The 15580-nt window shown below is 37.5% G+C and overlaps 1 long non-coding RNA gene across 1 annotated transcript in view; it reads left to right on the top strand.

The window, feature by feature from the left end:
• LOC147361346 (uncharacterized) overlaps positions 1-15580 on the top strand; it is a 40002-nt gene that overhangs the window by 16085 nt on the left and 8337 nt on the right. The window contains exon 2 of the long non-coding RNA XR_015137579.1: positions 6383-6425. This is a non-coding gene — a long non-coding RNA (uncharacterized LOC147361346). The remainder of the gene's footprint in view (positions 1-6382; positions 6426-15580) is intronic.

Below are 15580 nucleotides of genomic sequence, written 5' to 3'. Positions count from 1 at the left end.
GTGTCAGAATCCTTTGTTCTTGCATCTGTCCACTTAGTTCAGGTCATGATGTTCCTGCAAACTTCCAACAAGTTAAATGCTATTCTGTTCTGCAATTCTTTGTCTCTATATGAATGGAAGAGTGTTATACCTATACAGGTCAGAGTCTAGAAAATGGTCTACCTTGTGTGTTTCAAGCTATAGGAGCATTCTTTAACAGAAGATGAAGAGGTAGTATAGCTAAGCACTGGCAACAGAAGAGCACACGGGTTAAAGTGAAAGAACTATATCTGCCACGGAATAGGGTTTGTTTTATCATATTACACATCCAAGCCTCCTAGTTTCTGTTTAAAATTCCATTATTTCTGATACAGATATACTTTCAGGTTCAATAAATTACTTCACTGCAATATATTGAAAATTATTTTACATGTTGAGTATATGAACATGACATAGCAAAACACTGTGTGTTGCACTCAGATTTTTTAAAGAATGGCCATGTATGCAAACATATTTATGTTTTATGTATGCAAGTTTTACCTGACATGTTTGGATTAGAACTTTTTGAACATAAATGTCGTCCACATTTTTTATTACTAATATTCTTTAGCTGAAATTTTAAAGTGAGTTTTTATTCTATTTTCTAAAGTTTCCTAGCTAATAACTATCTTCAAGAATTTTAGTGATAGTCATCTTTATAACTGATTTTCATAGACTTGGGACTACTTTTCAATTAGACTAAAAGTCAACTGGCTTTCAGCCTATTTGTACATAATATATTATAGGCATAATTAATATATCCTAAGTTGCTTTGTAGATGCTTCAAGGTAGGGAATCTTTTTTTGGTCTACTTTAAACTGTGAAGTATGTGGGCATGACTACATGATGATTATTTTTTCCAGAAAGATACCAGAATATTTCAAGCATAGTGGTCCATCTATGAGTGAAATGGTCCTTTTTGATATATTTTTAATACATATTTTTATATATATTTCCATGGTTAAAAAAAAAATCCCAAACTTTAACAATTGAATTAATATTACAAAATTTAACAAATTCTTATAAACTTCCAAAATCTTAAAATGTTAGAGATTATAGCTAAGAATTACTTAACCAAACATTTACTGAATATCTACTATATACTAAGCACCATTTTGACATGCATGGTAAAGCTATGTGAAACCTCATTCTTTGGCTGCTTTCTCTCTGGTGAGTAAAAATATCTTTCTTAAAAAATGCTATTCAAGTGGAGATGAGTGATGTAGATAAAATAGAATAAGGTAATGTAAGAAGCATCACTGACTCAATAGATATGAATTTGAGGAAACTCCAGGAGATAGTGAAGGACTGGCACACTGCAGTCTACGGGGTCACAAAGAGTTGGCCATTTTTAGATAGAAATTCTACAAAGTTCAAGATGTTAAAGATGTGATAAGATAGTACAAAAAAAAGAAAAAAAGCCAATATACAGGGCGCATGAGAGTAGTTGTATTGGATGCTTTGGGAAATATAGGACAATATGATGCAAGCTCTCTCTTGTGCAAAAGGGCATGGCATTTCAATTTTATGCAAATAGTAACAGGATATCCTAGGTGATAGGATAATGATTATTTGATGCAACAGCTACCATGAGAGTTGCCACTCACTAACCCAAATTTACAAACTATTAGATTCAGTGCCAAACTACAGTAGAGTAACTTGATATTCTACTACAGTTGCTCTGCTGCTGCTGCTAAGTACCTTCAGTCATGTCCGACTCTGTGTGACCCCATGGACTGCAGCGTACCAGGCTTCTCCATCCATGGGATTCTCCAGGCAAGAACACTGGAATGGGTTGCCATTTCCTTCTCCAACTACAGTTGCTCAGACATACAAATAAGTTTGAAAATAACTATATTCCCATATTATCTTCTGTTAAAATGAAGTAGGGCAAAGGCTAAGAACGTTTTGCCAAGAGAATACACTGGACACAGCAAACACCCTATCCCAACAACATAAGACACAACTCTACACATGAACATCACCAGATGGTCAATAATGAAATCTCTTATGATTATACAGCGGAAGTGACAAACAGATTCAAGGGATTAGATGTAATAGACAGAGTGCCTGAACAACTATGGATGGAGCTTTGTGACATTGTACAGGAGGCAGTGATCAAGACCATCCCCAAGAAAAAGAAATGCAAAAAGGCAAAATGGTTGTCTGACAAGTCTGTAAAGATAGCTGAGAAAAGAAGAGAAGTGAAAGGCAAAGGAGAAAAGGAAAGATATACCCATCTGATTGCAGAGCTCCAAAGAAGAGAAAGGAGAGATAAGAAAGACTCCCTTAGTTAAAAATGCAAAGAAATAGAGGAAAATGATAGGATGGGAAAGAATTGAAATCTCCTCAAGGAAATTAGAGATTCCAAGGGAACATTTCATGCCAAAATGGGACAATAAAGGACAGAAATTTTATGGACCTAACAGAAGCAGAAGATGTTAAGAAAAGGTGGTGAGAATAAACAGAAGAACTGTACAAAAAAGATTTTCATGACCCAGATAATCACGATGATGTGATCACTCACGTAGAGCTAGACATACTGGAATGTGAAGTCAAGCAGGCCTTAGAAAGCATCACTGCAACCAAAGCTAGTGGAGATGATGGAATTCCAGCTTAGCTACTTCTAATCCTAAAAGATGATGCTGTAAAAGTGTTGCATTCAATATGCCAGCAAATTTGGAAAACTCAGCAGTGGCCACAGGCCTGGTAAAGGTCAGTTTTCATTCCAATGCCAAAGAAAGGCAATGCCAAAAAATGTTTGAACTACTGCACAATTGCACTCATCTCACATGCTAGCAAAGCAATGCTCAAAATTCAAGCCAGGCTTCAACAGTAGGTGAACTGAGAACTTCCAGATGTTCAAGTTGGATTTAGAAAAGGCAGAGGAACCAGAGATCAAATTTCCAACATCCACTGGATCATCAAAAAAGCACGAGAATTACAGAAAAACGTCTACTTCTTCTTTATTGACAACACCTATTCCTTTTACTGTGTGGATCAGAATAAACTGTGGAAAATTCTTAATGAGATGGGAATAACACCTTACCTGCCTCATGAAAAATCTGTATGCAGCTCAAGAAGCAACAGTTAGAACTGGATACATGGCAATAGACTGGTTCTGTATCAGAAAAGGAGTAGTCAAGGCTATATATATATTGTCACCCTGCTTATTGAACTTATATGCAGAATACATCATGCGAAATTCTCAGCTGGATGAAGCATTAGCTGGAATCAAGATTGCCAGGAGAAAGATAAACAGTCTCACATACTCAGATGACAACACCTTATGGCAAAAAGTGAAGAGAAACTAAAGAGCCTCTTCATGAAAGTGAAAGAGGAGAGTGAAAATGCTGGTCTAAAACTCAGCATTTAGAAAATTAAGATCATGGCATCTGGTCCCATCAAGTTCATGGCAAAAGATGGGGAATCTTTGGAAACAGTGACAGATTTTATTTTCTTGGACTCCAATATCACTCCAGATGGTGAGTACAGTCATGATATCCAAATATGCTTGCTCCTTGGAAGAAAAGCTATGCCGAACCTACACAGCATATCAAAAAGCAGAGACATTGCTTTGCCAACAATGGTCCATCTAGTCAAATCTATGGTTTTTCCAGTAGCATGTATGGGTGTGACAGTTAAACTATAAAGAAAGCTGAGAGCTGAAAAATTGATGATTTTGAACTCTGGTTTTGGAGAAGACTCTTGAGAGGCCCTTGGACTGCAAGGAGACCAAACCAGTCAATCCTAAAGGAAATCAGTCCTTGAATATTCATTGGAAGGACTGATGCTGAAACTGAAACTCCAATACTTTGGCCACCTGATGTGAATAATGGACTCATTGGAAAAGGCCCTGACGCTGGGAAAGATTGAAGGCAGAAGGAGAAGGGGATGATAGAGGATGAGATGGTTGAAATGTATCACCTACTTGATGGACTTGAGTTTGAGCAATCTCTGCTACTTGATAGACAAGGAAGCCGGAGTGCTACAGTCCATGGGGTCACAAATAGTCAGGCATGAGTGAGCAACTGAACTGATCTGAAATGATTTGATATTTATCACTTTTTCAATAGAATATCTTTATTTAAAATGAATATTATATTTATTGTGTCGGTCCATATTTTTTACCTTACTTAACGACTTCACTTTCACTTTTCACTTTCATGCATTGGAGAAGGAAATGGCAACCGACCCCAGTGTTCTTGCAAGGAGAGTCCCAGGGACCGGGGAGCCTGTTGGGCTGCCGTCTATGGGGTCGCACAGAGTTGGACACGACTGAAACGACTTAGCAGCAGTAGCAGCAGCAGCAGCATAATCTTTTGCTATACTGTGTAGTCATGAAGGTACAATAAAAGTTGGCTCCAATATCGTGTCTTGATCTTACAGATAGTGTTCATTTCCTCATTTGATGACTGTTGGACAAAAACAAAGATTCTGAAATGATTAAATATTAATAGCAGACATGAAATGCTCTTGCATCATCATCGTTTCAATATTTGCAACTTGCTGTAGAAAAATTATTTAGATCTTTAAGTTATTTACTTACTGTTTGGTTGCTACATTTCTTACTAGTGCTTTTATTTACATGGGAAAAAGAAAATACCAAAAGAAAAATATTAATTAAAGAATTAGTCTAACCAGCATACCCTAAATCTAAGAGTTCAGTTATTATGGAATTTTTAAGGCAAGTACTGCTCTGGTTAATTAGCTAAGTGAAAGTCAACTCTTTGCTGCCCTGCTTGCAAAGACAACCTAAACTTTCTGTTTATTTTTCAATAATTCACATTTAATGTAATTACTGATATGGTCAAATTTTAAACTATTAGCTTGATTTATTTTTTCTGTCTCTTTCTTTCTCTTTTCTTCTTTCTCTGCCTTTTTTTTTATTAACTACTTTAAAATAATTTAGTTTATTTCCTTTTTTGACATTAGATATAACCCTTTGCTTTTTTAAAAACTGATGTTTTTGGACTTCCCTGGTGGCTCAGATGGTAAAGCATCTGTCTACAATGTGAGATACCTGTGTTCGATCCCTGGGTTTGGAAGATTCCCTGGAGAAGGAATGGCAACCCACTCCAGTACTCTTGCCTTGAAAAACTTGGTTCAGGCTACTATCCATGGGGTCTCAAAGAGTCGGGCACAACTGAGCAACTTCACTTTCTTTTCTTTCTTTTTTTCTGTAGAGTGGATTTATAACTTCTGTTAGTTTCTACTGAACAAAAAAATGACTTAGGTATACATATATACACATTTTTTAATATATTATTTTCCATTATGGTTTATCACAGGTCATTAAATATACTTCCTTGTGCTGTACAGTGGACCTCATTTATATCCATTCTATGTATAATAGTCTGCATGTGATAGCTCCAAACTTGCAGTCCATATCTCCCCCACATCCCTTCCACTTGGCAACCACAAATCTCTTCTCTAGGTCTGCATAGCTCTTTTTAAAAACCTTTTATTTTGTATTGGAATCTATTTGATATATATTTGATTAGCAATGTTGTGGTATCAATAGCTTCAGGTTTACAGCAAAGTGATTCAGATATACATATACATGTATCCTTTTTAGATTCTTTTCAATTTAGATTATTATATAATAGTGAGCAGAGTTCCCAGTGCTATACAGTAGGTCTTTGTCATCAATTTTAGGTATAGTAGTGTGTACATGTTAATCCCACATTCCCTAACAATCCCACCCCCCCACCATTCTCTCCTGATAACCATAAGTTCCTTCTCTAAGTCTATGAGTCTGTTTCCATTCTGTAAGTAAGTTCATTTGGCCATGAAGTACATGAAAAGATGTTCAACATGGCTAATTATTAGAGGAATGCAAATCAAAATTACCATAAGATATCTCCACACACCAGTCAGAATGATTAAAAATCCACAAATAAATACTGGAGAGGGTGTGGAGAGAAGGGAACCCTCCTACACTGCTGTTGGGAAAGTAAATTAATACTGTCATTATAGAAAACAGGATGGAAGTTCCTTGAAAAAATAAAAATAGAACTACCACGTGATCCAACAATCCCAATCCTTGGCATATATCCAGAGAAAACTATAATTCAAAAAGATATTTTACTGCAGTGCTGTTTACAGTAACCAAAGCATGTAAGCAACCTCAATGTCTATAGACAGTGAAATGGATAAAGAAGATGTGATACATTTATACAATCGATATTACACAGCCATTAAAAGGAATAAAATAATGTCATTTGCAGCAACATGGATGAACCTGATTATTGTCATACTGAGTGAAGTAAATCAGACAGAGATAGAGAAATATGGTATTATATTGCTTATATGTGTATTCTAAAAAGAAATCATACAAACTCTTTGCTCTTTTTTTCTTTAGAACTGGGAGTATGGAACTTTAACTCATCACAATCTGCCATCAAGTAAGAACCATAAAATAATATCATTTTCCTTCTTCTGACCATTGTGGTATTGTTGTTGGGCATTTTATTTTTGGAGATTCTAGGAGATAACTAGTGGAAATAGACTTCTGTTTTGTGATGACTCTCCAACTGTAATACATCAATAAATTATATTATATGCAGGCATTATTCTGGAAAGTAAAATATTTTCTCCAGAGTTTTTCTGGCTTATAATTTGTCTAAGATTACCATTAGTCAGATGTAGGGCATTATTTATAATTTATTTCAGGTATTCAGTGCTTATAGAAATGGAGTTAATATATCTCTGAATTACAAGCCAATCACTTTACAAATCTCTTTTGAGAGAAAGTTGTCTTCTGAACTATTCCAGAAAGTTAGGTTTGTTTAAGCTTATAGACTGGATTATTTTCCTATTGATAAAGTTATATTTTGTTATTTGTTTATTAATATTTATGTCCATCACAATTATATACACACAAAACCATTTGATACAATTTTCAGGGAGATTAATAACAGCAGACACGATCAACAAACTAAATGGGAAAAAAAGTACTATATCAGAATTTAATGATCTTTCTCTTGCCATGTTGAACAGAGGCTACATGCTCTTATCTTCAAGCTTGAGCCCGACACATATTCAAATAGAGAATCTAAAGATTTGTTGATAGAAGAAAAGTGGTTCCCTGTTTGCATTGAGAATAAGCCTTGGGTGCTTTAATATAAGATGTTTGCTTACATAAAATGTTTATCTTATAATAGATTGCTTGTCCTACCTCGACCCTGAAATTCAACTCTAAAACAAATTTTGTTATGCAGGACTCTCACACAAAACTGCTTACACATCTATCATTGTCCTCTACAAGGCAAGCTTTGAGTCTGTACTATATTTATTATGCAAATTCTTTTGAAATCTGTAGTGCAGGTGTCTCATGCCTTTCAAAATCAGTTTGCATATTAAATGTAGTATAGAAAATGATGGCCCACAAACTTTAGCTGCTTGATTTTAATGAGAGAGTGTAGAATAAAATGCTTTGGGTATTCAGAATAATTCACACACAATGGGAATAATTAATGGGAAATACTCTAGCACACAATTTGTTTCAAACTATACAAGTTGAAGAAAGCATCTGTTACCCAAACATGTTTTCCTCAATTGTTTCATTTTATTTGAAAAATATCTGAACAAGACAAATATGTGTAACCCTTTCTAGAAGGATATTTGTGGGACTGACTGACTTTTTTTTTTAATTTACTTTTATTAAGTTAAAAAAAATTGCCTCAGGATGACAAATATACTTTTCTGATGACTGTATAATGAGAATGGACAAATGCTTTATGAAAATATTCATCAGAAAACTAATCGCTGGAGCATTATTTTTTAAGTAGAATGAATTTAAATAAGTTATAAATCAGCAAATAAATTGATGCATAATTTGAAGCATTTCAGAAATGGAATATTTTAGTGCCTGTTTTTATGATGATAGCTGAATTATAGGACCACAGTATGAAAATTTATTTATAAAATACTTGCAAGTAATGGGAAGAGTGATAAATAGTTAGAGCATGGGGATTTTAAGGGCAGTGAAAATATTCTGTATGATATCACAAGGCTGGATACTTTTCATTTTATATCTCTCAAAAATCCAAAGACTATACAAGAGTAAACACTAACCATCAAAATTTTGGTGATTATGATGTATCAATGTAGGTTTATCAATTTAAGCAAATGTCCTACCCTGGTGGGGGATGTTGATAATAGTTGAGACTGTACTTGTTCTGAGGGAAGAGAGGATATAGACAAAATTTCTGTAACTTCCTTTGAATTTTGCTGTAAACCTAAAACTGCTTCTAAAAAAATTGTCTTTTTAAAAATCACTTCCAGATAATGTTTAAATACCACTTACAAAGATGACAGAGAACTTCCAGTTTCAGCTCCAATATTTAAAGAGCTTATATGTTATCACTCCATTTTTTCAAGAATAAATAGTAAAATAACCTGAAAATCAGTGACTTTTCTTGGATCAATATGAAAATTGAAATTTCAGGGAAGCTGCACCCTAAAATTTGGAGAGACAGGCAAATCCAGAGAATTACAGTCAGAGATCAAATTACCTGGAGCAGGAGACAATGAGGCAATTAACTGCTAAGAACACTAATACTGCTGACAAATTGCTACAGGCTGAGAGAAAGTGAGAAAGTGTTACTGAGTCCAAGCTTGTTCTGCTCACTGCACAACAGGCCAGTAAATTGAAAGACAAGTTGTTGGGGGGAAGGAATAGGTATTTTAGTGGGAAAGCCACCAGATTGACAAGACAGTGGACCATCTTTCCTGGGTTTGGATGCTAGTTTCTTTCATGCAACAAAGGGGGAGGTGAGGAAGTAAAGTTAAAAGGTGAAAAGTTGTTGCAAGTATTTCCTGGTTCCAGCCAGAGTCCAGAGAAGATATGCTTGTTTCTTCTTTCCTGTTCTAATTATTTGACAAGATCTTTCAAATCTATTGGGCTTCCCAGGTAGCTCTAGTGGTAAAGAACTCACTTAACAATTCAGGAGACATAAGAGATGTGGGTTGGATCCTTGTGTCAGAAAAATCCACTGGAGGAGGGCATGGCAACACACTCCAGTATTGCCTGGAGAATGACATGAACAAAGGAGCCTGGTTGGGCTACAGTCCATGGGGAGGCAAAGAGTCAGACACAACTGGGGCAATTTAACACTAAAAATTCATTTAATCCTTGCCACAAACTTTGAAGATAGAAAACATCATATCTGCTTTTTACAGATATCAGAGAAAAGTAGAAGAGAGTAAATGCTCAAAATTGTACAGCTAATAAATTATGAAAATGTGATTTGAGCCTAAATTAAGGAGAAATGTAGGGAACATTATTCTGTGTCCTTCTAAGTTTGCTTTGAAACATGGATTGGGTTATAGAGTTGAAAAAACAGAACAGCTAAGTAACTCTTTCTGAAATAGGTATAAGGCTCCATCTCTGTGTGTGCTTAGTCGCTCAGTCATGTACAACTCTTTGCAACCCTATGGACTGCAGACCACCAATCTCCTCTTCCCATGGGGATTCTTCAGGCAATAATGCTGGAGTGGCTTGCTATGCCCTCCTGCAGCAGATCTTTCCAACTCATGGATCGTACCCAGGTCACCAGCTTTTCAGTCAGATTCTTTACAGTCTGAGCCACCAAGGAAGCCCAAGAATACTGGAGTGGGTAGCTTATCCTTTCTCCAAGAGAGTTTCCTGATCCAGGAATCAAACTTGGGTCTCCTGCATTGCGGGCTGATTCTTTACCAGCTAAGCTTGCAGGGAAGCCCAGGCTCCATCAGTGGGACATAAATCTGAAATTTCTGAAACAGATGGACACTACAAGGATTCCCAGGCAGCAGTGGAAAATCTTTAACACTCAAAGAATGAGTGACAGTTTTAAGTAGCCTGTAGCTTTGTGAAGGTTAGATGGATAGCTGGAATGGCTAATAGGTATGAGGGCCATCTTTCTCTATCAGAAGAATCAGGAGCAACACAGAGGCTGTCAAGACTTATCACATTGGACACCGTGACAGAATTCTGACTCATGTGAGAACAAGGCACAGAATCAGAAGACATATGACATGTATTATTAATAAAGATGAAACCCTTAGCTCAATGATATAAGAAGTGGGGCCAGACTGTGGTAGGAAACTTTTTAGCAAGTTAAAATTAGGAACTGTAAAAACCCCCATTGTAATGATGGAAATGTGGGAAGTCATGATGATGAGGGATATGACAGCTATCCTAAGTATAAAAGTTCCCACTCAATGGTCACACATTCCATGTCAGAAATTATATAAGCATTAAAATATTTCTTTCCACTTAACTTTTACAAACATCACTTCTTCTTAAGAGTTAGAAAGACAATCTGAAAAAAAAAAAAAAAGATCTATCTGATCAAGTCCGTGTTTAAAAAACTTTTCCTAATAAATTGCGATAAAATATTAAAGCATTAGAGAAAATGGCTCTTATCTATAAGATTGTAATGAGGAAGATAAATTTAGAATTAAAGATTTTATCAATTGATAATAATGTGATCAAGTCAGCTTATGAAGATCAAGAAGCTCAGGTACAAAAGGAGAATTCTTGACTTATTCAAACCAATTATATAAAAAGTACATTTAAAAATATTTATGTATGAAAAAGTGTTCTACATTATGTGTTAGGGGAATACAGAATAAAATAACTGTCAAATTCTTCAGTTCAGTTCACTTCAGTCACTCACTTGTGTCTGACTCTTTGTGACCCCACCTACTGCACTATGCCAGGCTTTCCTGTCCATCAGCAACTTCCAGGGCTTGCTCAAACTCACGTCTATCGAGTAGGTGATACATTTCAACCATCTCATCCTCTGTCGTCCCTTTCTGCTCCCACCTTCAGTCTTTCCCAGCATCAGGGTCTTTTCCAATGAGTCAGTTCTTTGCATCAGGTTGCCAAAGTATTGGAGCTTCAGCTTCAGCATCAGTCCTTCCAATGAATATTCAAGGACTGAATTCCTTTAGGATTGACTGGTTTGGTCTCCTTGCAGTCCAAGGGCCTCTCAAGAGTCTTCTCCAACACCACAGTTCAAAAGGATCAATTCTTCAGCGCTCAGCTTTCTTTATAGTCCAACTCTCACATCCATACATGAATACTGGAAAAAGCAGAACTTTGCTTTGGCTAGAGACATTTGTTGGTAAAGTAAGGTCTCTGCTTTTTAATATGCTATCTAGGTTGGGCATAGCTTTTCTTCTAAGGAGCCTTTTAATTACAGGGCTGCAGTCACCATCTTCAGTGATTTTGGAGCCCCCACCCCCAAAAAATAAAGTCTGTCACTGTTTCCATTGCTTCCCCATCTATTTGCCATGAAGTGATGGGAAAGGATGCCATGATCTTAGTTTTCTGAATGTTGAGTTTAAGCTAACTGTTTCACTCTCCTCTTTCACTTTCATCAAGAGGCTCTTTAGTTCTTCTTTGCTTTCTTCCATAAGGGTGGTGTCACCTGCATATGGGAGGTTATCGATATTTCTCCCGAAAATCTTGATTCCAACTTGTGCTTCATCCAGCATGGCATTTCACATGATGTAGTCTTCATATAAGTTACATAAGCAGGTTGACAATATACAGCCTTGACTACTCCTTTCCCAATTTGGACCAGTCTGTTGTTCCATGTCCAGCTTTAACTGTTGCTTATTGACTTGCATACAGATTTCCCACGAGGCAGGCAATGTGTTCTGGTATTCCCATCTCCTTAAACATTTTCCACAGTTTTTTATGACCCACACAGTCAAAGGCATAGGCGTAGTCGGTAAGCAGAAGTGGATGTTCCAGTGGATGTTGTCAATTTGATCTCTGGTTCCTCTGCCTTTTCTAAATCCAGCTTGAACATTTGGAGGTTCATGATCATTGAAGCCCATCTTGGAGGATTTTGAGTATTTCTTTGCTAATGTGTGAGATGAGTGCAATTGTGTGGTAGTATGAACATTATTTGTTATTGCCTTTCTTTGGGATTGGAATGGAAACTGACCTTTTCCAGTCCTGTAGCCAGTGCTAAGTTTTCCAAATATGCTGACATATCGAGTGAAGCACTTGGACAGCATCATCTTAGCGGATTTGAAATAGCTCAGCTGGAATTCCATTACCTCCACTAGCTTTGTTCATAATGATGCTTCCTAAGGCCCTCTACTTCACATTAAAAGATGTCTGGCTCTAGGGGAGTGATCACACCATCATGGTTGTCTGGGTTGTGAAGATCTTTTTTGTATAGTGCTTCTGGGTATTCTTGCCAGTTCTTCTTAATATCTTTGTTTCTGTTAGGCCCATACCACTTCTGTCCTTTATTGGGTCCATCTTTGCATGAAATGTTCCCTTGGTATCTCTAATTGTCTTGAAGAGATCTCTAGTGTTTTCCATTCTATTGTTTTCCTCTATTTCTTTGCATTGATCACTGAAGAAGGCTGTCTTCTCTCTCCTTGCTATTCTTTGGAACTCTGCATTCAGATGGGTGTATCTTTTCTTTTCTAATTTGCCTTTTCCTTCTCTTGTTTTTTCAGCTATTTGTAAGGCCTCCTCAGGAAACCATTTTTCCATTATGCACTTCTTTTTATTGAGGATGGTCTTGATCACTGCATCCTGTACAATGTTAGAAACCACTGTCCATAGTTTCTCATGCACACTCTATCAGATCTAATCCCTTGAATGTATTTGTCACTTCCACTCTATAATCATAAGGGATTTGATTTAGGTCATACCTGAATAGTCTAGTGGTTTTCCCTACTTTTTTCAATTTAAGTCTGAATTTGGCAATTTGGAGTTCATGATCTGAGCCAAAGTCAGCTCCTGGTCTTATTTTTGCTGACTGTATAGTGCTTCTCCATCTTTGGCTGCAAAGGATATAAAAAATCTGATTTCCTTGGTGACCATCTGCTCATGTCCATGTGTAGTCTTCTCTTGTGTTTTTGGAAGAGAGTGTGTGCTATGACCAATGCATTCTCTTGGATAAAATCTGTTAGCTTTTGACCTGCTTCTTTCTGTACTCCAATTCTAAATTTGCCTGTTACTCCAGGTATTTTTTGACTTCCTACTTTTGAATTCTAGTCCCCTATAATGAAAAGGATATCTTTTTTCAGTATTAGTCCTAGAAGGTCTTCATAGAACAGTTCAACTTCAGCTTCTTCAGCTTTACTGGTTGGAGCCTAGATTTGGGTTACTGTGATAGTGAAAGGTTTGGATTACTGTGATAGGAAATGAACAGAGATCATTCTGTTGTTTTTGAGACTGCATGCAAGTACTGCATTTCAGATTCTTTTGTTGACTATGAGGGCTACTCCATTTCTTCTAAGCAACTCTTGCCCACAGTAGTAGATATAATGGTCATCTGAGTCAGATTTCCCAATCCAGTCCATTTTATTTCACTGATTCCTAAAATGTTAATACTCACTCTTGCCGTCTCCTGTTTGACCACATTCAATATACCTTGATTCATGAACCTAACATTCCAGGTTCCTATGCAATATTGTTCTTTACAGCATTGGCCTTACATCCATTACCAGTCACACCCACAACTGGGTGTTGGTTTTGCTTTGGATCCATCTCTTCATTCTTTCTGGAGTTATTACTCCATTCTTCTCCAGTGACATATTGCGCACCTACCGACCTGGGGAATTTAACTTCTAGTGTCCTATCTTTTTGCCTTTTCTTACTGTTCATGTGGTTCTCAAGGCAAGAATACTGAAATGGTTTAAGGCAATGGCACCCGACTCTAGTACTCTTGCCTGGAAAATCCCATGGATGGAGGAGCCTGGTAGGCTGCAGTCCATGGGGTCACTACAAGTCGGACACGACTGAGTGACTTCACTTTGACTTTTCACTTTCATGCATTGGAGAAGGACATGGCAACCCATTCCAGTGTTCTTGCCTCGAGAATCCCAGGGATGGGGGAGCCTGGTGGGCTGCCGTCTATGGGGTCACACAGAGTCGGACACAACTGAAGCGACTTAGCAGCAGCAGTAGCAGTCCCATTCCCTTATCCAGGGGACCACATTTTGTCAGAACTCTCCACCATTACCTGTCCGTCTAGGGTGGCCCTACACAGCTCATGATTTCATTGAACTAAACAAGGCTGTGGTCCATGTGATCAGTTTGATTAGGTTTCTGTGATTGTGGTTTTCATTCTCTGTGCCTTTTGATGGATAAGGATAAGAGGTTTATGGAAGCTTCTTGATGAGAGAGCCTGACTGTGGGGGAAACTGAGTTTTGTTCTGATGGATGGGACCATGCTCAGTAAATCTTTAATCCAATTTTCTTTTGATGGGTGGGGTTATTTGACCTGAGTCAATACTCTGGTGAAGGTAAGGAAGATAATGGCAACCTCTTTCAAAAGGTTCTGTGCATGCATTGCTGTACTCAGGGCCCTCAACCCTGCACCAGGCCACTGCCGACCCACACCTTTCCTGGACATTCATGGGCAAATCTGGGTCAGTCTCTTGTGGGATCACTGCCCCTTTCTCCTAGGTCCTGGTGCACACAAGGTTTTATTTGTGCCCACCAAGAGTCTGTTTCTCCAGGCCTGTTTAAGCTCTGGCAGCTCTATGGTTGGGTTAATGGTGACCTCCAACTATTAGAAAAGCCAAAATCCAGAACACTGACAAAACCAAATGCTGTTGAGAATGTGAAGCAACAGGAGCTCTCAATCAATTGCTCTCCAAAAGTCAACATTCTACTTGAGGGTGGGGGATAATGAACACAATAATAAAATATGGAAGAGTAAAATAAAACAAGGTGAACTTAGAAAAAACTTGGAGAGACATAAAATTTAGATAAATTAGTGACAGTAATCTCCTCATAGAAGGGGCTATTTCAGTTGAATCCTGAGAGAGTGGGAGAAAACTATCAGGCATCTAAGAATATTGGGAATGTGTTGAAAAATGCAATAATTTTGAGGAGGAGATGAGATGAGTAATCTACTGAGACAGACAGAAGTCCTGTATCTAGTGTCTATTCATCTCATTTTGTTTTTCATGTTTATTATAGCTTATTTTATTTCATAATTATATTAGAAGGCAAAGCAGATCTACCATTTAATTTCAATTCTAATAGAATGCTTCTTTCTCTGAAAACTAGCATTGAACAAGATAACAATTTGATATGATATTTTTCAATAAACATTATACTTATTCCCCTCTGTTTCACAGTACTTTCAGGTGTGCTTTAAAATCCAAATCATAGTTTCCTACCAGATTTTTGGCTTAATGATGTTATGATAGTGTTGAGAGAAGGAATCTGGTGTGCAGATGAGTCTCTGCCCATGGCATAGTCTCTGATTAGGTAAAGCTGCTGCAGTCCATGGGGTCGCTAGGAGTCAGACACCACTGAGCGACTTCCCGTTCACTTTCACTTTCATTCATTGGAGAAGGAAATGGCAACCCACTCCAGTGTTCTTGCCTGGAGAATCCCAGGGACGGGGAGCCTGGTGGGCTGCCGTCTCTGGGGTTGCACAGAGTCGGACATGACTGAAGCGGACATAACTGAATCGACTTAGCAGCAGCAGCCATTAAAAAGCTGCAAAAGAGAGAGAGAGAGAGACTCAGCCAGACCTGCCTTTGAGTGTTTGAGTGTCTCCTGAGGAGGTATGGGTCAGCAGTG

This window comes from Bos grunniens, chromosome 12, assembly GCF_055505025.1.
Source record: "Bos grunniens cultivar Pamir isolate PY7600 chromosome 12, Bosgru_T2T1.0, whole genome shotgun sequence".
Classification (NCBI taxonomy): domain Eukaryota; kingdom Metazoa; phylum Chordata; class Mammalia; order Artiodactyla; family Bovidae; genus Bos; species Bos grunniens.
The sequence above is the reverse complement of the archived record's forward strand: the minus strand, read 5'-3'. Positions and strand labels throughout refer to the sequence as shown.